Source organism: Falco cherrug, chromosome 5, assembly GCF_023634085.1.
Source record: "Falco cherrug isolate bFalChe1 chromosome 5, bFalChe1.pri, whole genome shotgun sequence".
NCBI lineage: Eukaryota > Metazoa > Chordata > Aves > Falconiformes > Falconidae > Falco > Falco cherrug.
In genome coordinates this window covers 9,992,390-10,018,856 of record NC_073701.1, presented here as the reverse complement: position 1 = coordinate 10,018,856, position 26,467 = coordinate 9,992,390, and the positions used below count along the sequence as shown (strand labels likewise).

The 26,467-nt window shown below is 42.7% G+C and overlaps 1 long non-coding RNA gene across 1 annotated transcript; it reads right to left on the bottom strand.

The window, feature by feature from the left end:
* Positions 1–2,672: 2,672 nt before the first annotated feature.
* On the bottom strand, positions 2,673–26,456 carry LOC129736257 (uncharacterized). Its single transcript, XR_008732589.1, has 3 exons — positions 23,849–26,456; positions 23,446–23,532; positions 2,673–5,204 (listed from the first exon to the last, which is right to left on the bottom strand). It is a non-coding gene; the product is annotated as an uncharacterized LOC129736257 (long non-coding RNA).
* Positions 26,457–26,467: the final 11 nt, after the last annotated feature.

The following is a 26,467-nucleotide window of genomic DNA, read 5'->3' as shown; positions in this document are numbered from 1 at the left end:
GTGATTTGTCAGCATTCATTCTGTATTCTGCAACACAATTTCTGCCACGGTTATTTAATAGGAGATATGCCTGTCTTTGATTTCATTTCTTCTAACTCAGTGACTCTCCAAATGGTATTCTCTACTGGCATTGCAAATTCGCTTTTAGGAAAAACACTATAATAGGCCAATTACAACAACAAATATAAATGCTGTACTCTAATAAATTTATACTCTTTGTTACTGCTCCTTCTTTCTGCTGTTTCTTTTACACCTATATTGCCCACGAATGCAGCTGTGATCGCATACTCCATAGGCTTTATGGGCCTTTACGGCAGGTATAGCTCAACTGATCAGTTTGCCTTGCACAACTTATGCAAGTTGTGCAAGTTATGCAAGCTCAGTCCTTCCTCCAAAAACAACTCCAAAACTTACCATAGACTTTGAAAAAAAATTCTTTGGCTTATCCATCATACAGTATTTACACTGCAGTAAGTCAGACTTAAGAGGGTGTCACAGAACTTACCATCATGTTTGAGGAAATGTAGGAAGACAGATTTCTGGTGCTCACAGACCCAGTCCTGGAGTAGCTGCATCTTTTGCCAGGACTCTCTGAATCCCAGGTTTCAGAAGGAAGCCATGTAATACTGTTTTTCCCTCAGCATCACTGAAAATGAAGACATGTCCTTCCCTTCTTTTTGTGCAACTGGACCACTAGCCTCAATTTCTGGCTGCTTCCCTCATCACAGTAGCAAAGATCAGATTGTGTCCATGAGCCAGGCTGTATGTCATGCTGTCCTGTTAAAACAAGACAATTTGTCCAAATAGATAAGGATATAGAATTAGGGATGGTGCTGGCACTCAGATACAAAATGGCTAAGGGTCTCATAGGCGCAAATGTGAAGCGTGTAGGAAATGATAAAACAGCATCACCACACACCAGTGCAGTACGGTTCTGTCCAAAATTATGTGTTTCTGCAGGGTGACATTTTTATTCAGTAAGTATTTACAAGAGCGAAGATCGAGGCTAAGCTTACAGCCTAACTAGAAATGCTTTTATTTCCATCATCCATTTTCAGTTCTCATGAGTGATCACCTACATGCAGCCTGAGAAAACAAGATGACCACTCCTCCCTTGGTGGTACTTCAGATCTTTGCTACCTGCTGGATAAAAGGGGCATTTTCATAGGAAAAACTTTTATTTTTTTTTCTAGGAACATTTTGAGTTTTACTTAATGAAAAGGGGGAGAGGTGGTGGTGATGGGGGGATAAGGGGGTTTGCATTGTTAGACATGACTGGATCTGAATTGTAAACTGAACCTGATCAATTTATTTATTTATTTTTGGCTGACCAGAAGATGATTTATCTGTTACTATAGCCTATAACATCTCTGAACTTAATGCATCCACCTGTAAAATGTTTTGGCACTTGTGAGCAATCTAATATCTACGTGTTGCTGCAGGTTTTGACCACTGCTAATGCAGGGCTTGTGGTGATAGTGTCTGTAATGATGGGAACCAAGACAATTGTTGGTTCCTCAATGCCATTTCTGCCATCACTTTAATGTAGAGTTCTTTGTAGAGTAACTAGAGTAACTTTTGCCTTTCCTCCAGATGATTTTTGACTCCTTTTTTGTAAGACAAACAAAAGATGTGTGTGAACTCAAATTTGAAAGTGAGAGAGTTCAGGGCTTAAGGAACTACAAAGACAGCCAAGGACCTTATATAATGGTGTGTAAGGCTGTGATTACAGACATTCAGGTCTTTGGATGACTGACAGGGAGCAGACGAGCACACATACTCACTGGCAACAGCCCTGTCACAGCATCAAGCTAGAAGAAGATGAAATGATTGCCCTTGCTTCATTCAGCCAGACACAGACCACTGCATCTAGTGAGGGAAACCAGGTCTTGCATTTTCCTTGACTGTTGTCTCATTGTCCTCTTTCAGTGCGATTGTAAGGCAGACAGAATGCCTCCCCCATGGATAAATTCCACACACATGGACTTACCTTTGTGGCTGCCAAGACAAGGAGCAAGCAAAAGATGTGAGATCAGAGGTCACCATTGAGCATTCCCAGATGCCATGAGCTTGATGGAGCAAGCTAGCTCTCCTGGAAGGTGGGAACACATAGAGAGCTGCCTGGGTCAGCTGCACTTTGCCTAGGTTTCCAACAAGACCCAGAATACGGGAGATGCAAAAGCACCTCAGAGGTACCTTCAAAAACATCTTTCCTCCCACAGGGGCTGGAACGGAGCACTGTACAGAAATGGAGAAAGCCCTTTAAAACACATCCATCCTTTGGTATCTGTAGGGCCATGAGGCAAGAAGGGGAGGGACAGAGGCAGCAGCAGCAGGTGTGACGAGACAGCCACCCCCCCTCACCAGCACCATACAGATCTCTAGCCATGAAATCACTTCAGATGATGTTAGCTTGTCACAGAACAGAGGGACCATCCCTGCAGGACTAGGAGGAGGACATACCAAGTTACCTTCACATCTCCCTGTGGCAGGTCTTCAGTGCAGCGCTGCAGTAATCGCGTCTGAGGAGGAAAAGGTACACTTCTGCAAGCAGCTGTGAGCTGTCCTAAGAAAGCTGCACAGCTGTATTAATTCCACATCAAATATTTCATATGAATATAATGAAGTCCAAGAGTGCAACCAGTCTTTTTGCCATAAAAAACACACCACACTTTAAAAAATATTGATTTTATTCGTATGTCTAGCCTATTTAACAGTCAATCACACTGATAGGAACAATCACAAATATCAGTTACATGGTTTTATCAGGTTATGACCTGTGCAATGTTGGATTTCAGTCAAGCACATATAATGGCATCACCAATGAGAACAATGATTGCTGTTCAAAGCTCAACTGAGTCCCACTTCCTTGGTCAACTTTCAAGCCCAAAAACCTCTTCTCGCATTGCGCGAGGGACTCTGTACAAAGAACTTGTATTCTCGAAGTCTGAATCCAGCAAACAGACTGAAGGACACGCTCCGTCTAAAAATTCTATTTACCTCACATACTTTATTTGAAAGGCTTCAAGTTTTCAGTGCAACAAACAAACAAAAAAATACCTGCCATCCACAATTTCTCAGAAATGTTGGACCAGACTTGTATAAATCAGCCTATCTCCAATAAGGGAGTAGGAATTACTATCTCACCACATGATCTGGCCTGCAAGTCCTAACTGCCTTCCTTGAAATAACACACCAGAACAAGGTTTCACAGCAAAATCAAAGTGATTCTGTAACTAACATCTCTGCTGTTTGTGCTGGCACACAGTATGGTCTAAAGTCTGACCTGCATGCCATGTATCTGAAGGGTACCCGTAGACTTCTGCAGCATATTCACACCTCTCTAAAGGCAGCCTGCACTTAGTTGACTCTGAAGACAACAGCCCTTGCAAGAAGGGTCCATGGCAGCTCTGGCTACCCATGGTCAGCCACACGGCTTTGCTACGCAGATCAGGATACACAGTGACTCAGAGAAGTCCCACATGGCAAGCTGGCCTGTACTAAGACATAGAGTAGATCTCTGTATTGTTTGCACCCACACAATATGGATGTGGAATGAATGTTGCTTCCTAAGAACTGTGGGTTCACATCCATGCTCAGGACTACTGAGCAGATCTGCTCCAAAAGCATCTTTGGATCTGGCACCTCAGGCTTCCTCTGTGCCCAGTCCTATAAGTCTGTTCGAGTTACAGGTCATCAGAAAGTCACAGCTCAGCAGAGGATCAGACCCTCAGCCAGCAGCCACGAGGAGGTATCACAGTCCTAGCCTGTTACAGGTGCCGATAGCTGTCAAATTAAGAGTGAGCTGCCTTCTACCTCTTTTCCCTCACACACTGACTGTGAAGAATGCCAGACTGGCTAAAAGTCACTCATGAAACGTAGAGGGTGTTACTGATAAAAAGTCTTAGGAAGGCTGGATGCCCAGTACCCATCAGAGTACCTTCTGAAAATCCTAGTCATCATGCTCAGGGCATCCTTTACACTGCTCTTCCTTTCAGTTTCTCCTCTTCCAGAATCAATTCTTTCTACCCACTCATCTCTGCAGAGAGTTGGCAACACACACGGGGTGGATCCACCTTTGGTTATGGACATTCAGCTGCATGACTGCCTTTGCTGCTGCAAAGAGAGGGGATTCCAGGCCAGAGCATCCCTCTCTGCCCTTCACTTTTCAGTGCTTATTGGGTTTTTTATCAGCTTCAGCAGAGCACAGCATGGACTTGTGGAGCTTGAAAAGCAACAGAGGTTTTTATCACAATGCTGCAATGGGAGAAGACTTCTGGGCTTTTTCTGGGAACGCTGCATACAATTATATTACATTTTCAGAACTGTCTGGCTATTGTGCCTTCTAAATCACATGAAAGACTACAAACAGCGCTATTTCAGTGAAACTCTACAGCCACTGAAACTAAGTCCCTGCCTCCTATAGAGCAGGCAATGGACTCACATGTTCACAACAAGAATTGACTGTACGTATGCTAAAGCAAGACACTTCATAGGTAAATGAGAAATACCTCTAGTTTTGGCCCATCCCTTAGATATCAGATATTATGCACAAACAGGATGATTACTACTTGCAGAGCTATGTGAAACACCTACTATTTATCTGAGTTACGAAAACACAGTTTTAAATAGCACAGTAATCCAAGGCCAAAAGACAGGCAGACAAATGGACAGACTTTGGCCACTTTTTTGATTCATTAGAGAAAGCTATTTGCTCTTCTAAGGGCTGACCTTACACATTTGCCAGGACTGTATTCTTCACTTGAAAAAAAGTTTAAAGTAAGTTTTGACAATGGAGCCTTTTGGAGGTGCCCTGTGTCAATTTCCAGCTTCTCACAGGACTCAGTGCTTGTCTGAGGCTATTGATGAACAGCTCATAAACTGCTGCTATTTAGCCACTGGCAATTGAATCCTGCTTTATTTAGTTTTCCCAGAAATAAGACACATTCGAATCTTGTATGGGATTCCCCCTGCTTCCTCCTTCCAACCCCAGTTCACATCTCATTTCAGTTTTCTGGAACTAAGAGCGTTAACCCCTTCAAAAACAACAGCAACAAGAAAACCGCAAAGCAAGGAAACCAGTTTCCTGTCCATAAATGTATTCTCTGCACACAGGGAAACTTCACCAACTCTACAGCAAGAAGATGCAACAACCTTTTCTGCAGCATCCTGACATGACAGCCTTGCAACATCCAGAATCCAACCTAGAAAGAAGAAAAGGAAAAAAAAAAAAAAAGTGTTACATGTTAAGAAAATACCCAAGGCTAATGTGTTATTTTGCATGGATCAGAGTTAAGACACGTCAACCTAAACATTCATTTCTTAATGAGACTGTTTGAAGGGACATTATTTGAGATATCTTGTCAATATAACTGCAGCTGGGTACAATGGAGAGTGCTACATATGTTTGCTTATCTTGATGCCTGGTGGGATTTGATTTATGGGGGATTTTTCCTTACAGATGCTGGGAATTATACACACCTCTCCTTGCAGAGTTTCTTAGTCTGCATTGCAGGGCTGTGCTGCTCCAAGGATGGAGACCCAAGGTCTGACCTTTACTGTAACTGGGACTTTGTTAATTCCTGTAGCCATTTTCTTGATGTCTAATTTTAAGTCCTTTTGAGACAGATCTACATTGACAATTCAGTTTATAAGCCTCTCCTTCTACACCAGGGTCAGGAAAGTGTATTAGAACAAGAGAAGGAATCCTAAAAAAATATATTTTTTTTTTAATCAGATCTGAAAAGATTTATTTAGGCAACAAACAGAAAATGTATTCGGTCTGTGAGGAATTCTCTTCATTTAGAGACTTCTCCATTGCCATGCTCTGATGCAGTCCATTCTAGCTGCATCTGTGCTGGTGACACATGAAACTTAAAGGGCTATTCGTAAGTTACTAAAAATACCTGCAGTCCTCCACAACAAAAGAGAGAGAAAAAGAACATAAAAGTGACTGCAATAAATGTAGCACTTGGGCCTTCCTAAATTGGTCAAAGACTGTTACAACCTGAAAAGGCACAAAGGTCCTCGTAACTCAAGCAATACTTACATTTCTTTTCCCTCTGTAGGTCAACAGTGCAAAGCCTCAATTCTGCTGGCCTAACATGCCCCTATAAGTTACCTATTCCATTTTTCTTTACACAGGATGGCTTACATGTTCCTTTAATACTGTATGGGGTTTGTGTGGCCAAGTTTTGGTAGCGGGGGGGCTGCAGGGGTGGCTTCTGTGAGAAGCTGCTGGCGGCTGCCCCCATGTCCGACAGCCAATGCGCGCCAGCTCCAGGCCGGGCCCGCCGCTGGCCGAGGCCGAGCGATGGCGGCAGCATCTCTGGGAGAAAGTATTTAAGAAGTTGGGGAAAACCCAACTGCACAACAGCAGCTGGGAGAGAGGCGTGAGGGTATGTGAGAGCAACAGCCCTGCAGGCACCCCGGTCAGTGCAGGGGGGGCAGGAGGGGCTCCAGGTGCCGGAGCAGAGATTCCCCAGCAGCCCCTGGTGAAGCCCACGGTGAGGCCGGCTGTGCCCCTCTGCCCATGGAGGTCCGTGGTGGAGCAGGTATCCACCTGCAGCCCCTGGAGGACCCCACGCTGCAGCAGGGGGATACCCGAAGGAGGCTGTGACCCCGTGGGCAGCCCATGCTGGAGCAGGGTCCTGGCAGGACCCATGGGCAGAGGAGCCCAGGCTGGGGCAGGTTTGCTGGCAGGACTTGTGACCCCCATGGGGACCCACGCTGGGGCAGGGGAAAGAGTTTGAGGAGGAAGGAGCGGCAGAGACAGCGTGTGATGAACTGACCACAACCCCCATTCCCCATCCCCCTGCACCACTCGGAGGAGGAGGTAGAGAAATTGGGAGTGAAGTTAAGCCTGGGAAGAAGGGAGGGGTGGAGGGAAGGTGTTTTAAGATTTAGTCTTTATTTCTCATTATCCTACTCTGACTTGATTGGTAATAAATTAAACCATTTTTTCTGAGTTGAGTCTGTTTTGCCCATGATTGTAATTGCTGAGTGCTCTCCCTGTACTTCTCTCAACCCATGACCCTTTTGTTGTATTTTTAATCCCTGTCCAGCTGAGGAGGAGAGTGATAGAGCAGTTTGATAGGCACCTGGCATCCAGTCATGGTCAAACCTCCACAGCCATATGGTTAGCATGGGACACTAATCATCTTAGAACTTCTGAGGCCCAGACTTAACAGTAGTTGACAGGGCTAGTCATGAGCTTAAAGAAGTTAAGCATGTGTCTGCCTATTTTATATATCTCATGTATATTAAAATATATTTATATTTTTAAAATATATATATAAACACATTCACACTCATAGAGAAGCTATGTATTTAAGCATTGACTACAGATATATAGAGATGTGTAAAATATTACAAGTAAGAATTTGTAAAATGCATTCACTCTTCAAAAAGTTTTCTAAGGAAAAGCCAGCTCTACCAACAAAACGTACAGCCTGCTTGCTTTGAGTTCATGAAAATTGTGAGAAATCTCTGATTTGCACGCTAAATCTGTGCTGATCTTCAAATCAAAATTCCCTCACTGAATTGTATTTCATGTAAGCTTTCTCCTGCAGATTTACATGTTGGAGAGAGAAGTTTTCAACCCAGGGATTACAGAGAGTGAACAAGCGGGCAGAGATATAAAGGCTAGATCATAGTTTTCCAAAAACTCAGAGCAAAAATAACTGGATACTAGTGATTGCTTCGAGTATGAGAAGTCAGAGACCCCATCAAACAATTCACCGGCAGAGACAGATGTCTGCAACAGCTGCATTAATTGAACCTATGACCAACCACTGGATTTTCCCACAGAGTGAACAATCACAGTGGGGTTTGTTGGTCTGATTCTACTCTTAGTTTTATACTGATGTATCTGATGTGGATCTTCCCCAAAGTCAGCAGAGATTTTCCAGTAGAGGACAGGAGTCTATCTAGTAAAGAACTGATATCCTGGATCTCCTTTTATCCATTGTGTACATCAATAATCCAACAAATGCTTAGAAAATGTAAAATATACTTTCTTAGAGTTTGTTTCCTGATCTACAGGGAGAAAATCTCTGCTCTTTTATGGTTTGTAAATTCATTTAGTGAAGCTCCTTAGTGGTAAACAAGACTCCTCCTGCACTGGAAGTATTGCATGGTTAAGGTATGTAATATCATCTGCCTGTCCAAAGTAAGATTTATGCAAAACTTAAAATCAATAGCAACAGAAATGGTCCCAGTAAAAAAAAAATAACATAACATAAACAGGTTTTTGAGCTTAGCATGAAAGATTTTCTTGAAGTATTTGCAAATCCAAAAGCCCAAATCTAAATTTTTCTGGATCAACTTTCATCAAATATTTTATAAACAAAGCAACTGCAGGGATCAAACACCACAGCATCAAGTAGATGTCTGAAAACAGCTCAGAAAGTATAACTGATGAATACATAGTCATTCAACACTGCAAAACCCAAACAGTATGGCCACAGGACAGCAAAACTGACATTTTAAATCTGCCAAATAAGCAAGGGATTAGCTAGTACAATACAGCAGTGAAGGACTGACATGAAACCAGGGGCCAGATCCAAGTTTACAATCGTGCTTGAAAGGACCGTTAAGGTAATGATTACTATCACACACACAGAAAAAGTAAGAGGAAAGATTTTGACTGGGCCAGAAGAAAGGCAGATGGACCAAAGAGGATTTTTCTATGCCTTTAATTCTATACACGTAAAAGTAAGGTTTCTAAAAGGAACAGACATGAAGTAAGGCAACTGTTGAAGCATAAGATAAATGAAATACTAAAGTACTCCTTGCCAGCCTATGACTTACTCGTTACTTTTAAATACTGTTTTAATATAAATTACAAAACTAAACCAAGAATTTCCAAAGTGGCCAGTTATGCTGGATGCTCAGCTTGACACTCTGAAGGGACTGAATTTCAGAAAGCAGATTGCAGGCCTTTTACAGGTATCCAGAAACAAAACCTATTACATTGCTGCCATGTTTTAAAAGGTGGGACTCATATATGTGTAAAAGGATTAATTTTGGTGACCAGCTTCTCTATCTCTTATTGCCCTTCATTTTAAGTCTGATATTGATGTCCAAATTCATAGAAAATAGTTCCTAACTTTGCAGTGAGGCTTTCTGAAAATGGCAACATGAAAAAATGGACTATGTTCTGGAATGGGATTGAAACTCACCTGTGCAATTTTTCAACCCCATTTCAGATACCTCCTACATTTATGATTTGAAAATATGCAATTATCATAGATCTACAGAATCATTTAGGTTGGAAAAGGCTTTTAAGATCAGCAAGTCCAACCATTATCCCAGGACTGCCAAGTCCATCACTACACCATGTCACTAAGCACCACATCTATGCATTTTTTTAAACACCTTCAGGGTGATTCCACCACCTCCCTGGGCAGCCTGTTCCAATGTTTGACCACACTTTCAGTGAAGGAGTTATTTTCCTAATATGCAGTCTAAACCTCCCCTGGCACAGCTTGAGGCCCTTTTCCTCTTGTTATCTGGGAGAAGAGACCTACCCCCACCTGCCTGCAACCTCCTTTCAAGTAGCTGTAGAGAGCGATACGGTCCCCCCTCACCTCCTTTTCTCCAGACTAAACAACCCCAGTTCCCTCACCTGCTCCTCATAAGACTGGTGCTCCAGACCCTCCTTCATATTTTAAAAAAACCTGCTGCCTCCCGCCACCATGCAAGATCCTTGAATCCTTCTCACTGGTGAGAGACACAATTCCATTCAAACTATATGTGTAAGTAAGAGGGAGATCTACACATAGGAACAACTACTGGCAAGTTAACTGAGAATAACTTAAGGCTTTGAGTATCTCAGCTGAAAACACTAGGGACAGCAAAATCGTAGGAGAAGTTACTTCAAGTGATGTAACTCTGCTGAAGCAAATGATGCTCACTTCCGTTATGAGAGACACACGTGGCAGCCAGGCTGTTACACTGTGCAAGGATAAGGGAGAGGCGATTAAACAGACCAGACCCAAAGTGTTTATAGTACCCATCTTAAAACAAAGAAGCAAAAAAGAACAACAGAACTGGGAAGTGAGCAACTCTGTTTCTAAGGAGATCATAAACCCATGAACTCCTTCCACTGTCCTGCTCCAACACAGGGAAACTGATGCAGTGGCATACAAAATCAGCTGATGTTAAAGTTCCACTGGAAAGGTGCAGCACTGCCTCATGTGAAACTGGTAGTTTTAGCTTGACTGAGTGAATGAAAATATTCAGGGAAATTCCCACCCAATACTCCATCATCCCTCCTCAAATTAAATCCCCAGTTTAACCCCACACAGTGCTGGCCATATGCACTTTGCACTTCTTTCCCTAGGAGCCATATGGAACTCCTTTGAGGAATCTCAACTTTAGAGCAAATGTTCCTTAACTCTGACATTAACAGTTAAAAGGACATTGTTGGATTTAATGTCCTTTATGATGCTGTGCAAAAAATTTATTGACTTGCTTCAGAAAATGGGTCATGTGGCCAAATCACACATCCATTCCCTTCGACATGCTTAAATTCAATATAGCAAGGCTAAGTGCTTGTCCTCAGCTGTCACCAAACTCCAGAGACACAAGAACATAGAAAACACTGAATTTCTCCACATGTCCATGGCAAATGACAGTGCCACTCAGGCTGTCTAATGCTTCAGGTCTTCCCAACAGATACCACCAGCCCACACCTCACTACATGTGTTGCTTAAAGCCAGAGGTCCAGCTCTGAGCATGCTGACAGGCCATGCTCTGCACCTGGAGGGCTGACCACCTTCTCTCCCATCACATCAGAAGGGGAAGAGCCAGAGCGGGTAGTTGCTTGCCCTTACAACGCAGCTCAGGGGTTAAGGGCACTCACCCAGGATACCAGACACCTTGTTTCTGTGCTTGCCTCTATGGCAGCTGCCTCCAGAGCACCAAAGCCCCAGGCATTAGCAAGTTGACCATCCAGTGCTCCTAGAGCTGCCTGTTTACATGATCTTTGCAAAGCGTTAACGATTTCAAGATCCACTGGCAGAATGACAAAACAAGGCAGATCTGCCAGGCTGCTGGTAGAAAAATCTCACCCAAGAAAGAAGGAAAGAGTGAAGAGCAGGAGGTCTCATTCCCTGCTTTAAGGAGTGCTCTGAAGCTATATTTCCTCTTCTGCATCATTAATTCTATGTCCCACGAAGCTTCAGCAGCAAGAAGAGCATCCTGCTGCACCCCTGAATTCACCAGCCTCCTCTGATAACCTGGGGGCCAGGGGACTTTCCTAGCAGTGTGGGTCCTGCTCGCCGCACAAAAAGAAGCTGCCCTCTCTCTCACGCCTTGAAAGAGCTAGTCTACGCTCAGCTAAAAAAAAAAAAAAAAAAAGAAAAAAAAAAAACCAACCAAAAAAAACGCTGTATCTCTGTTATCAGGGGAGGTTTGTGCCCCACGAGTCCTGCTTCTGCACAGCCAGGGTGCAGAGCTTCGTGAACATTATGGAGGGTTCATGGCACACCCCAGCACTGGCTATCAAGGTAGCTCACCAGTAGCAAACTGCGTAAATATTTTAAATGCCGAAGCAGGCAACTCTCCTTACGCAAATAGAGCCTTCATGGCCAAACTCACCTCTGCCACAAGCTGCCAGCCCTGTCGCAGTGCAGGTCCCACAGCCAAGTGTTGCCTTGTCAGATCCCTCCATGGCCCTCAGGATGGCACTGTGCCACCCCACAAACTCGTCACCAGCTTTTGGTGGCATTTCCTGGCAGCAACAGTCAGTATAAGGCAGACTTTTTCACATCACGGGTTTTTCTTTTGAATTTTCAGTCTTTCCAGTCTTCAGCATAATTCTACAGATTCTCCCATGCCAGCACACCAGCTGATCCTCTGTGTCTTTGCTTGGAAAGATCACCATCTGCTTTCTGTAGGCATTTTGCTTGAATAAACAACAGTAAGCTTAACCCCAGAAAAGGGTTAGCCACAGCAACCTCCAGAACAACTGCTTCTTTTTTGCTGCTGAGAAATTGTATTGGGTAAGGCTGAAACTAATTAATAACAGCTATTGCTTACAATATGCTTTCTTTGTTCAAAATACTGTACCAAACCAAATTCAGTTAACAATCTTGCTAATCGCCACATCATTTGCATTCTACTTAATATCACTGCAAAAGCTTGGAGCTTGTGTAACCTACAGCTATCCAGCATGGGCTAGAGGGGGCTCAAGCCTTTACATGCACATGCATGGACACACTTGACATATATACTCAACTGATACAGCACCCATACAGTTTTGTGATCCTCTCCCATTTATGGGTCAAAGACGGAGCCACAACACAGACATTAAAATTTGAATTGTGCATCAGATTTCAAAGCCTTCTCATCAGTGTTTGAGGATCCTATGACACAGGGCTTAGAGTTTTCCCTAGACTTACAAAGCATCCCTTCAAGAAAATATTCTGGGAGAACTGCAGAGTCAATGACTTTCAATTAAAATCCAACAACATATGCTCGTCCTTATTAAAATTTTTGAAAAGGATCACCAAGGTCAAGTATTCCAGCTTAAAGCATCTGAGAAAATGAAGTAACTTTACTCAGCTTGAGTCTAACCTTCCTTTATCAGCTTTAGCTTCAGTTGCTAGCTCTTGTTAAAGCCTTATCTGTTATATCTTCATTGCTGTTTTAAATGCTCTTTTGCAGTATGGATACACCCAGGGAACCAGCGCATAAAATCGCAAAAAATATTAGAGCTGGGTTTACAGCCGAGGCAAAGACAACAGTTGCTAAGGTCAACAGGCTGCTGGGGACAGCAAACCAGCCATGGTCCTGCCCTCTGCTCTGCTTACACCCAAGCCCTGGGAAGTCAGGATTGCACTTGCCGACGAGGTGTGGAAAGGGGCGTGGGGACCAGGAAACTGCTGCCATGGTTGTGGCAGCAGTAATAGTCATCTCCACTCCTTACCTCTCCCCTCCTCCCACGGGTCTCCAGGCACCCTCTGTCTCAGCTCTCCTTTCTCTCTCTCTGTTCCTCCCCAAGGCTTAACTCTGGCCCCACATATGCAGCAATATTTCATTTTGCCTTTGCAGCTGAGACACATCAGGCTGGCATGGTAAAACATTAATAAATTGAAAGCAACTGCATTAATTGATAGGAAAATTGCCACAAGTTGATGACATCATGGATTTAAAGGAAGCACCATGAGGAAAGGCATTGCTTTGGTGGAGTCCACCTGTGGAGGTGAGAATGGAGGTGGCATGGCACAGGTCATGCACTCAAGGGATCACCAGAGCAACAAACAGCTGGAGAGAAGGAGTGTGATGAAAAACACCAATGTAAGTACAAGCAGCAAGTTCATTTACAGCTCACCAGTCCCTAAGAAGTAGGTGGTTTGGGCTCAAAGGATCCTTTGCTCCTGTTGCTCTTTCACTGTCAACTACTACTTCAGCTTAAAGCAAGAGGCAGGACTTGCAAATTGGCCCAACCCTGTTTCACTGAGATCACTAGAAGAAAATCCCAATAGCTATGGTGTTTCTAGGCTTTAACAGGCATTTTTTAAAGTGCTATCTTCTACCAAACTTCTGGAAGTGAGACTTATCGTAGTGCCTGGCTGATTAGTTAAGTATTTATACTCCCACTATAGTCACCTGAAGACCTAGTAATCAGGTTTATGATTATTAATGGAAAGCATGGAAAGTGTAGGAGCACAGGGAAACACTAACAGAGGCAATGTCAGAGAAGCAAGTAAAAAGGGTCAGTATCCCATTTATCCCATTTCCAGCTGTGAAAATATTGATGCCCTTTCTGGAAATTACAACCATATGAAATCAAAAATGACTTACAGAGAAGCTATCTGAAGGTCCCACAGTGAATGACTGCCCCAGCTGCAAACCTAAGTCCAATCCCAGCCCTGCCTCATGCCACCTGTTTGTGATTCCCTGTAGGAAAAAGGGTCATTTGCGTCACCTGGAGAAAAATGAGTTTACCAATGAATACGTTGGTACCTATAGATCTTTATCACTGATAAACACCCAATTGCATGCTGAGGAGAGATAGGTTTTACTTCCCTTCTACAGTTGGGCAAATTGAGGCACGGGAAAAAAGAAATGCCACACGCATACCAGGACGAGAATGTGCGTGTGAGCATCAGTCTGTCCACAGACTGGTATGGCACTATGGCAGATCTGACAGTGAAAACTCAAAACCATTCAAATGGAAATTTGAGTTGTACTTCAAGACACTAAATTTTCAAGCAAACAGGACTCATTTCCTAACCATATGGAAAATTGACCAGCTGAAAAAAAAACCTGAAGGCTTCTAAAATACCCTGTACCACCCTGCCCAGTTGGCATCAAAAGAAAAATGTGCTGATGTATGAATACCAGCTGAGAATTTGGCTTCACTTGTCTAACAGCAACTCTCTGCATCAGTAGGGGTGTTAAAATATTTTGGCCATCAAGAAAACTCCTCATGTATCATGGTAAGCACAAAGACATGACAATGGGCCTCTCCAAAAATGTGACTCAGGCACCTAAATACGCTATAAGACAGGAAGGAATTTGCAAAAGGATTCATCTGGGCCTTTTCACATATGCTTGCTTCTGAATCACCGATATATGACTAAATATAAACAATGAAAAGCCATAATTGCTATTCTATGTATCCTCATATTCCTCTGAAAGACCATAAAGGAACAAAAACTAGCAGAGCATTTAGGATTAATTCTTAACCATGCTAGTGAAAATCTGTAAAAAGATGATCTTGCCAGATTCCAAGTGCAGATTTGACTGCTCAATACCAGTGAGCTCCTAGCATCCTAGCATCACCTTTGTGCTTGGAGGGCTAATACAAATCTGTGAGAGAGATGACAAAGTTCTCCCATCTCCAGCATACCCTCTTCTTCTGCTTTAATACCTTGGTCCCTGATAGCAATTCAAGGGGTGAAAAAAGAAAAACCTGCATAATTTTACTTCTGTTGGACTAGTTGCGAAAAGTTATGTCAGCCTCTTATCTCCGTGGCACATTCAAGAGGCTTTCAATTTACCTTGCAGTAAGTCAGCTCTGGACTTTGTCAGATAGGAATATTTTGCACACCTTTAATTGTAAGGCAGCCTGCAAGGGAACAGAGAGTCACGATTAAGAGCGTTGCACTGAGTATTTTGTGTCTGAGCCTGAAAAACAGAAATCAGATTAGTATGGTCAAAGCACTGGCCCAAAGCCAACACAGAGCTAGGTAACGGCAGGACTTGTTAGCATTTGGATATTCCGTAAGTCCCATGCACAGGGCCAAATGTTCTTCTGTGTTTGTTTGATCCTTACCATCCATATGTTAGTTACTATTGTTATGACAGTAATGCAACACAGTGTCCTCAGAAACTAGGGTTCTCCAACTGTGCCTTGACATTATAGAGGTAAGAGATGAGGCATACACACCAAGATTTCCCTGTCTAAATCATTTAGGGAAAAGGAGCGACTAAATGGCATAATAACGTCTCAGTTTATTGCCAAGGAACTGAGATGTGGGAAATCCAAAGGCCATGTGACAGTACTGGGGACTGTCCCCTTGATTCCAAGTCCAACATTTAATTACAAGACTTTCCTATTAAGTAGTCTCTTAACTAATGAAAAACCTTACACAACCTTTTGATGCAACTTACTAATAAGCAGAAATGCCAGGGCCAGAAGTACCAGCAGGTGTTTTTTCTGCTATGTAGGTTACATGATTGGGTGATGCAGGATGGAGAGGAAAGCTGCACCAAACTCTAAAACCCAACACAGCTATATCACAGCTGCAGCTGGCTTGATCAATATGTATTCAGACATTTTCTATGGAAATGTTGATTAATGGTTACTATGCAAAGAGCTCACTACTCATCTTCTCTGAAATCCACTAAGCTAAGTGTTAATGGCAGTTTACAAATCTGCGCTTTTTTTTTAAAGAGCCAACAAAAAAAAGTAAGGTGAGCTACAGCACACTGCAGATAGCACCTTCTACTTCTATTCTTGCCAATACAACTAGAAAATAATCATTTGGGGTTTGGTTGTGGGTTTTGGTGTTGGTTTTTTTTTTCGTTTTGTCTTTTCCTATTACATAATCTATGAGTAAAAACATCTTAAAAGATTACCCACTGAGTGGAAACGGAGGGGGAGGGGCTCAGAACTCCTAATGACATGCTCTAGCAAGTCAGGCTGCATTGTAAACGCAGTCTGGACTCATTTTTTACCTGTGCAGGTTTTCCAGTTGCAGAAAAGAACAGCTGGCTTGCCTCAGCAATAGCCAAAGCACTGCAACATCCCTTCTGTCACTGCTAATACATGCTGTAGTCCCCATTCCATTTGGTTTGTCATTTCACCTCTTTTGAAGCATCTGGGGGATGCAGAGGGATCTGGACAGGCTGGATTGATGGACCAAGGCTAATTGTAGGAGGTTCAACAAGTCCAAGTGCTGGGTCCTTCACCTGGGTCACAACAACCCACGCAACGTTACAGGCTTGGGGAAGGGTGGCTGGAAAGCTGCCTGGGGGAAAGGGAGCTGGGGGTGCTGGCTGACAGACGTATGAATATGTGTGCCCAGTGGTGTGCCCAGGTGGCCAGAAAGGCCAACAGCATCCTGGCTTGTGTCAGAAACAGTGTGGCCAGCAGAACAAGGGAAGTGATTGTCCCCTTGTACTGGTGAGGCCACACCTTGAATCCTGGGTTCAGTTTTGGGCCCCTCACTGCAAGAGGGACATTGAGGTGCTGGAGCGTGTCCAGAGAAGGGCAACAGAGCTGGTGAAGGGTCTGGAGCACAAGTCTTATGAGAAGCGGCTGAGGGAACTGGGGTTTTTTATCCTGGAGAGGAGGAGCCTCAGGGGAGACCTTATTGCTCTCTACAGCTCCCTGAAAGGGGGTTGCAGGCAGGTGGGGGTTGGTCTCTTCTCCCAGGTAACAAGCAACAGGATGAGAGGAAAAGGCCTCAAGCTGTGCCAGGGGAGGTTTAGATTGGGTATTAGGAAAAATGTCTTCACTGAAGGGTGGTCAAACATTGGAACAGGCTGCCCAGGGAGGTGGTAGAATCACCATCCCTGGAGGTGTTTTACAATTGTGTAGATGTGGTGCTTAGTGACGTGGTGGAGTGATGGACTTGGCAGTCCTGGCTTAATGGTTGGACTTGATGATCTTAAAGGTCTTTTCCAACCCACATGATTCTATGGTTCTATGAATATCACCTAACTGAATTCAAGGAAGTATTGGAGCTGACACTGGCGCCACACTGCTAGTAATAGGAACAACCAATGGCTACCACTACACTGCTTGGAAAAGAAGTTTTTTAAAAATAAACTCACCTAAACCAAGGACAATCCCCTCCCTTAAAAACCAAACCAAACCAAAATAAAACCCAAAGAAACCCCAACAAAATCCGTGTTATATCTTTCATTACAGATAAAAGTAAATAAGGCATAGATGCAAATGTTGTTAATTTTTGTTAAAAAAAATATTAAAGAGCAAAAATATTCAGAACATTAAGAAAACAATCACACACATTACAAAATTCTCCAAATATGCATTTTCTAAAGAATACCAAAATGAGCTGAAATGAAATTCCTCTCACAAATCTTGCTGATTTTGAGGAAGAAGCATCTTTTGATGGAAATATGTCCTACAGAAATGCTTGTAATCCACTGTAGAAAACTGTAATAGGTCATCAAATCAGAGACTAATGGATAAGCAACAGTGAATACCCCACTGTGCCATCTCCAAGGACAGACTACAAAGATCAATTGCTCTGTGGGTATTATTTTGTAAGCATGAAAGCCCATAATCTATAGTACTAAAAAGGAATGTACCTGGCAGTACTATTTCTGATATATTAAAATAGGAGCATAATTCAGAGCTCAAGAAATATAAAATATATTTGTGGTACTTATCTAGAGAAAAAAATACAGTGATAAAGTAGACATTCTAAGTTTGGTCATCTGACACCAAACAGGACCAACAGGTAAATATCTACTCTGTACCTTTCTACTTCATGTACAGATGATGAAGTGGGATTCAAACACAAAGCAGGTCTATTTCTTCATCACTGACAAGGGAGCTTGTGCACAGAGCTCCTTACTGTTTGATGACAGCCCTACCCTTAATAATATAAACCCATTATGAGAATGCAGGTCTTGACTAAAGAAGGTTTAAAACTGAAGCATAGAAAAGGGCAAATAGGGTCAGAACTTGGTCACAAGTTAAGAGCATGTTGGTGTTTCACACAGTGGATAAAGTGTTCTTGAGCTGTTTGTGATGCCAAGCCAAAAAAACAAAAAAAAAAAAAAAAAAAAAGAGTATGTGTAAATACTGTTTAGGCATAAATAAATCACACTGGCTTGAAGATTCACAATAAATGCATCTCCCATGCTTCTTAAACATCCCCATGAATCAACACCATTTACTTGTAGGGTTTGTTTCTGTGCTCTTTAAATGTAATCCCTGTCAAAGTCAACACCTCCTTGCTAAAAGACATGGTTGCCAGGGCCAAGAATATGAAGATTTTTTCTGTAGCACTAAAGAATGAGTCATGGGTTCTGCTCATTTAGACTCTTGTTTTCCCACTACTGTCCACAGCTAACTGTGCCTTATTCTGTTCCTACTACAAAATCAAAATTTAGTAATGTTCTCTTACTATTGGCAAGTTCTTCATGCTCCAAAAAGGTATATGCGATTTTAACCATGTAAGGCCTTTGCCCAGCTTTTGCTCTGTTTGTGTGGTGAATGCTGCAGGAAGATCTTCATCATTAATATGTTATTTTCTTCAAGCCCAATGCTCTGTACACAACAGCAGTAAATGAAGAAGCACATGCACATACACTTAGGGTGGTTTCTTCCATCAACTTCAAAGTGAGCTCAGCTCAGAAACAGATGTGGCAGTGTATTCATATTTCATATGAAAATCACTGGCTTACTCTGTATTTGTTATAATTCCTTTCTAATTTGTCTTACTGACATAATTCAAGAAATTATGTCGAGCACTTGGGACAAGCCCTAAGACAACTTACGGACAACCGTATTTGTGTGAACCATCTTGCTAATGTCATTGATAAAGCTCAGGTGGTGCCCATATTCACATGTTTTCATCACGTGCATGGCTATTCATAAAATTTCCTTTGCTTTGCTTTTTTTTTTTTTCAACTTAAAGGAGAAAAAAGCAGAGTTATTTCAAAGTTAAAGAGCAGAACTAGCTAGCCAAAACAAAGACACAAATCACAAGATGATGGTTTCCTCACATAAGTGAACAAAGAGCAGCAACAAGCTAGAAGGCTCAAGGACAAAGTATAAGAATGGATTCTTCTTGGTGCTTTTGTGACACACAGCTGGCTGGATGGGTGAAGTTCCTGCCTTGATCAATGTCTAGTCTATCTGCTGAGCTTAAGCGGCTATTTTGTGACTTTTCTACAGGATGAAATGAACTGAAAGAGTTAAGAGAGGAAACCTGAAGCTTTATTCTGTCTCTGCTAGAACACTGCCTGGAACAGGAAATATTTCTGCTCACTTCTTCAGGCCAGAGTGGCCACTGTTATATTAACTGTTCTGACCTTCCATTCAAAATAAGCTGTTGAAAATCATGCATTGCTGTTGATTTCTGCATCCAAATCAGACACCCTAGCTGAGCTGCAGCAGAGCTGTCTCAAGGCTTTTCTCAAAATTAGGTGCAATGCACCGTTCCAATGATTCCAGGGAGCTCATGGTAGTGAGGAATTGCCAGAGACCCCAGGGAGGAGGAAGGTCAGCATAGAGCTGGAGAGCTCTGGATATGAAGAAAGGACCAGACAAGGTCAGCAGAGGTTCCAGACTGAGGGGAAGAGCAGTGAACAGAGACTGGTGTTTTTTTAAAGGGCATGAACTTTCCCTCTGTCTCCAGACTAGCTCTTGGAGTGACCTGGTATCCCCTGCCCCATCCTACCCCACTCCTAGGACTCCCTTCTCTTCTTCCAGTCCCATACAGAAAAAACATTTCCCAAGACTCACAGATCCTCCAAGTAATAAACGATAAAATCACCAGTTTAGTGTTTTATAGTTAAATGGATGCAGTGTGGCAAATTAACTGGAGGACACAAGAAATCAGGGAAGATCTTACGATTTTTCATCTATTCAGTATCTCAAAGACATTCCAGATGTAGGAGAGGATTCCAGTAGACAAAGTCACTGAATTCAGGCTATTCCCATTGCGTGTAACTACTTGCATATTATCCCTTTCACAAATTTTACAAAGTCCACCTGAAAAAAAAAATATCTGGGTTTTTTGCCTTCATTTCTGCTATTCAACCTGGAATGAGCTTTCATTTCTCCTTCTCTGTTATATTAGAAATCACCTTTTTCTTACCAGGGTAAATTTATTCATAGCAATTAATGCTCTATTGTTCAAACACCGACACTGCCTTTTACCTCAAATAGCTCTTACCTCTTTCGGCTACTCTGCCCCCAGTATTTTTCTAACTATAGGTCTTGTCAATCTTTTGCTGACCTAGAAAAGTCAGGCTCTTCCAGCTTCCTCACGCAAAGCACCTTCCATTCACCTGATCATTCTTGCTGTTCTTCTGTGCATCCTTCCTGACCAAATTTAGGTCACCAAAAATGCACATAGCATTCCAGATGAGGCCTTACAGAATCAACATTTCCCAGGTGGTGCTGAACGAGCTTCTGAGATTTGCAAAGACTTGCACCTGCAGTTTTTATGGCTGCATTACTCTGGTGGCTCAGTAGGTGACACTGGCACTCCGGCTGATCTTGGCAGCCCCAGTCTTTTTGTCCATCTTCCCCAACTGATAAACTTGTCACCAAAATCCCTACCACAGCTTTAGTTTCTGTGCTCTTTAGTATCTTTCCATTTCTTCAACTCAATTATTCAGCCATCTAGTTCTGTGTTCTCACCCACAGACTTGATGATGACACTTAGGCTGCTTAATTGCTGAATTTCATAGTCACAGCTCTACTGCCAATGTTTTAAACAATCCCAGGACCAATCCTTGAGGAACTCTTTTAAGAACCTCCCTCCTGTCTCACACTGCTTATTTACTCTGTTCCTTACTGACTCTGTTTCTGCTATTCACCCTCATCTGCCCCATCTCAAGTGGTATTTTTCTACACAGCATGCTGACAGCTTTTATATGAAGCTTTTTGTCCAGTTCCAGGGAAGGCATGGCTGAGACCAGCAGTTAGAGTAGGAAAGAAGTAGCCCAATTTGTCCCTGAAAGGTCCTTGAAAATGGAGACTCTGAAGCCAGCATATGTATAGCCAACCTGCCGGGACTGCAACAAGTTTCACATAGCCGTAACAGCGAAAAACTAGAAGGGGTAGAGTTTGTCACCATGCCTACCTCTGCTACCCTTCTGTTATAATTACTTAGGACTTGCAATTACATGTCTTTAGCTTAAAAAACTCTTGTCTCCTTGGAAAACATATCCAAGAGAAAGCTGATAGAAATTGGAATGGGGAAGTGGTCAAGAATTTAGGACCAGCAACTTGCAATTACATGTCTTTAGCTTAAAAAACTCTTGTCTCCTTGGAAAACATATCCAAGAGAAAGCTGATAGAAATTGGAATGGGGAAGTGGTCAAGAATTTAGGACCAGCAACTGCTCCATTCAACATGGGGAATCTAGTGACCATTCACACCCCACACGAGCCTGACTTCTCCAGCCAGGAACTGAGTGTGATGTCAAGGACACAAAGGAGCTGAGCATGGCACAGCAGACAGGTGCTTGCCTTCCCCTTATGGTATGGTAATGGTGCGCCTTCCCAAGGGCACCACAGCAGATAAGCAAATAAAGAGACTGTGGTCCAATTCTGCTTTCACCGGGGATAAATTTGGAGTCACTTCACTGACGTCAGTGGAGTTATTCCAGAATTGCACCAGTGTAAAAGAGGGCAGCATCTGCTTCCTGAAAATGGATGCCATCAAGCTAATTGAAAACAACAGATGCATCAACAAGCAGCAAGAGGAGACAGTAATGTTCCAGTTTTCTTGTAAAATACCATTTAATTTCTCTCCAGAGAGTGTAAAAGAATAAACCATTTTGTACTCTAAAAGCTAACTCTTCTGTTGGTGTAAAATTGTATACAACCTTTTAGGTGAACAGACCAATATATCTACAACAGCTAAAGAGATATATCCTAGATGTCTGCACTTACAGCCCTCTTCTTTGGGCCTGATTCTTCTCTCACAGTCACTTAAATCAGGAGTCACACCATTCACATCCTTAAGGACATATTTATATAACCTCAGGTAGAGAGCAGAATCAAACCCTTGTTTTCTTTAAAAACACAATGGCTACAATACCAATTAGATTTGGTAATTTAATTGGTAAGTGTGGTAAATAAATTGATAAATTTGTGATTTATAGCACTTTTTGACTAAGGGTCTTCCAAAACTTTACACTACTGAGTATCTTTTTATTCGTTTAGTGAAAGTGAAGCCAAAGAAGGACTTACTGAACTTTCAATATTTTGTATGAAGACAAAGGTTTCCCATGAGTCTTCTCTCTAACCAATAAGCAACAAAGCTTCAGTATTTTAGGGTGCCCATGGAAGCTGATGAGCACATTCCCTCCAGTAAATCCTTTCCTTTCTTTCACTAAGAAAAAGTTGCACACAGGGAAGTTCACCCTATTGCTTCAGCCCCTCTTAATTTGCACTACAGAGAACGTGGATACTTCCTGCCCTGAGCGTTTAACAATGAATGTTTATGCTTTAGCAACGTAAAACCCACACCAGTTACCTGTTTCCCAAAGTGTAAATCCATGCAATGATACTTAAACTCTTGTGCCAGCCAACACGCCCCAGACAGATGCCCCTGGGGCAAGTGAGAATGCAGCCAGTTAGGCAAGGCACACAGAATTCGCATGGACTAACAGCATAAGCTACACTGGAAATCAATGCTACTGCAGTCCCTGTCTGCTTTCCCCAAAAAAACACATTTTTCTGGGTTTATCTTCCTGACTAGGGTCCTGCCCTACTTAGGATCTCGCCCTGCACAAGAATTGCTCCTTCTTGTAATTGGCAGGCACATTCATCACCAACCGCGTTTGGTGGCAGCTAAGGACACTCAGCATTCACTGGTTCATTTTATCAGAGGATTAAGCCTTTTCATCCTGCAAGCACCTGCTCCCCTCCCTAACTTTCTGTGTAAAGCAGATGACTGCAAGTCAGGGATTCGACTGTGAGCCTGCTGATAGTATGGCTACAAATGTCTGCAGAATAGGATTTGTCTAGACTGCGAGCTCCAAAGGGCAAAGATGAAGAGCTCAGACTGTGCTTTTGGTTACAGCAATGTAAATAGAGCTATCTTGTGCTTACAGGGCTGCAGCTCAGGGCAGAAGCTCGTTTAAACTTCTCTATGTATTTGCCTGCACATTTCCACCATTGAAAAAACAAATAAAACGCTGCTGGTCTTATTTTTGTCAAGATAAACTTAAAGGGGAAGCTTAACTTTGCTGAAGTTGGTAGACTTACTTGGACTCAAGTCAGATGAGAGCTTTTGGGAAAGCTGTGGTTAACTCCTGCTGTAATCCGCAGATCTTTCCCTGATGTAAACAGGACCTCAAGAAAAGAACAAACAAAAATAAGCATTTTAGCAAATAGTACATATGTTATGACTTGACACAGAAGATTGAAGTTGGAGCCCAATATAAACCAAGGTAGTTGTACTAAATAGAGTTTTGCCAGCTTGAATCAGCAGATGGTGAGGATCTGGCTCATACTACATTTTTGTAGTTTATAATTATCTTTCTTTCTTCAACTAGAACCAGATTCTCCCTTTAGGCTGCAAATCTTAATTAGGAAATCCCTCCTTATTAAATGCAAGAAACTCTTAGTTGTTAATTTCACACATTAAAAAAAAAGAAAGAAACCTTACCTACTTCTGCTATAGCAGCAGACACTGGAGCCGTTTGTTCCTTTGCTTTTAGGGTTGATGCTGTTCTTTCCATCACAGTATGGGAGACACTTCAGTCCTTACCCTGTCTCTTGGTGCCCTGAATTTCCTTTATATTCATTCTTCTTTACCTCCATAGGGATCTCTGTATGCTGGGGCTTAGGAAAGAACACCAAGTCCAGTCACCTTCTCCCCCACAGCTGCTGTAGCAGTGAATGTTTATCCATGAAAGTTGGATCAAAAGGAACAGGGCCAAAACAGAAAATTGCTCAGAAATCCCACATTGCAACATTTTCCAAACAGGAGCAGAACAGCAATTTCATCTTGGAGGTAAGTGCAGGCATCCACCAGTGACGTTGACTTTGAAATATTGCAAAACAGCTCTTCATGACTTTCACGCTTACCATCTTTTTATGTGGTTGATGAGTTGTGGATGAAAAAAGGTGTCCTCAGTGAAATTCCTTTCCTTCCTTCCCCACATCCAACAAGATGATTTCTGCCCTGTCCTGCTTTGGTGCAAAACTTCTTGTGGGAAAATTATCTGAGGAACTGATTGTCACAGAACAGCCAAGAGTTCAGGAAGGAGCAATTGTCTCTTCCACAGCAAAACTATTTCCTAATGAGAGAGTTTCTGGTTTTTAATGTGATGCTTTAGCTTGCACTCTTTGTTACCGGGCTCCCAGATAATTCCACATTCACAGGTCAGCAGCCCTTCAGCTCCCTGATTGTGAGTGTTCCGATTGTGCTTTGCACACTCCCCACCTCTTTGTGTGCAAGGATATACAAATAAAATCCCTTCCCACCTCCTGGTTTGCATTCTCTGCTTTCAAATGCTGGTAACTGTCTGTCTCAGGTTGGACAGGACAGTTGTACATGACACAAGGTGATGAAATCATCTTCAGTAAGCAAAGAAAACAGCTGTAAAGATAAGGTGCCAATATCTGAAACCTGAAAATATTCAACGAGTGCTTTTGCTTGTAGTCACAGTCACCAGTCTGGGAGGTTGTTATGGAAACAAGTCCCTGGAGGTGCCTACTTTGCTTCACGAGGATGCGCTCTGCCTTCAGAAAGAAACAGCTAGACCAACTGACAGACCTGTATTTCAAACATCCAGGAGTGAGTGCTAAGGACTGGGAACTGCAGGTAAGATCTCTGAAAGCATCCCTGCAATTTGGCAACATGAGTCCTCTGTAAAGTCAATAGCAAGGGTGCCACTATGTCACTTCAGTCACTTGAAAAAAAAAATCTGAAGGCTCCTTAATACAAATGTCACATTCCAGAAGTTCTATAATATAGGGTATTATTGATGACTCTGGGACTTCACTGCTTTGCTTTTTAGGAGATGCTTAGAGAAGGATTTACGTGGCCAAACGAAAGTCCCTAGGTTTACAGTTTCCAAGCTTCTGTTGGCTTTTTCTATTTCTCTTAGCTCTAACATAGAAAACCCAGGGAACAAACACCACTCCTGTTTCACACATTCTCATTCGCACTTTCTTATCAGAACTGAAAACTGTGGATCACAAAAACTGCACAAAGTTCCTTTGCACCAGTGCTTTGTGTATCCAGCTGTGTGCGTGCACGTGGCTATGTGGAGATTTTTCAAAAGCCATAACACTCCAGCTAGAGACTCACTGCTGAATTTCACCTGAGAGTGGGAAATCTCTTTCCAAGAGCATCTTTATAAGACACACTGGGATTATGCTACCCATAATTTGTCTCACCTATTTTTTCTAGAGTCTCCATGCCCAGCTGTCTGTCATGCTGGTCAGGAGAACAACCTGTTCTGAGCAGGAGGGCTTCTGCCTGGCAGGGGCAATGGGGTCAGACCCAAGGGAAGAAACAAGCACGGGAATTTTCTGACGCAGGCTCAGTGTGTCTCATGCCTCCTCCTGACCTTGTGCTTAACCTGAGTTTTTTATATCTTACTTTGGGGAAACTTTTGTCAGCTGATACACTCAGGCATAAAATAACCCCAAACATGGGCATTCTGCTAGGAGACATCATCAGCTTTGAAATACCCCTCTTAAATAGCAGGTTCTTTTCCTAGTTTCTAGTGCCTCTGTGAGAGTAACACAAAATTTGAAGAAAAGTCACTCTCTTGCACTCACAGAAAAGATTTCATTATAGTGATCCCAAAACACAACTAAGAATAATAGCTTTTTACTGAATTGACTCAATCACCAAGACACCTTTTTACACAAAATCAACAGAGCCTCCACTGTTCTGATCCTCCCCTAGTCCCACTTATTCACCAGGATTACTTACCCACCAGCTGGTTACATGCTTCAAGGGATGCAGAACGGCTCCCAAGGCTCAGACTGTCACAGACATTTGCCTCGGTCCCGAGGAACCAAAGGGGAATTAGGCACCTGTGTATTCAGGCAAACTCTTCTCAGCTACAGAGCCCTCACCACATCACACTTGTGTCTCCCAGACTGACCTGCAGTAACTGAGACAAGCGGTCTTTTTGCTACTGATTTCAGCGAGAGAGAGAACAGAGGTTCTGTCCTAACGATTGTGCGCTGGCCCCGAGGGAGATCCCTGTACACTAAAAACCTTTGAGAGACAACGGGACTCTGGAGAAATGCAGCAGTTAAGGTA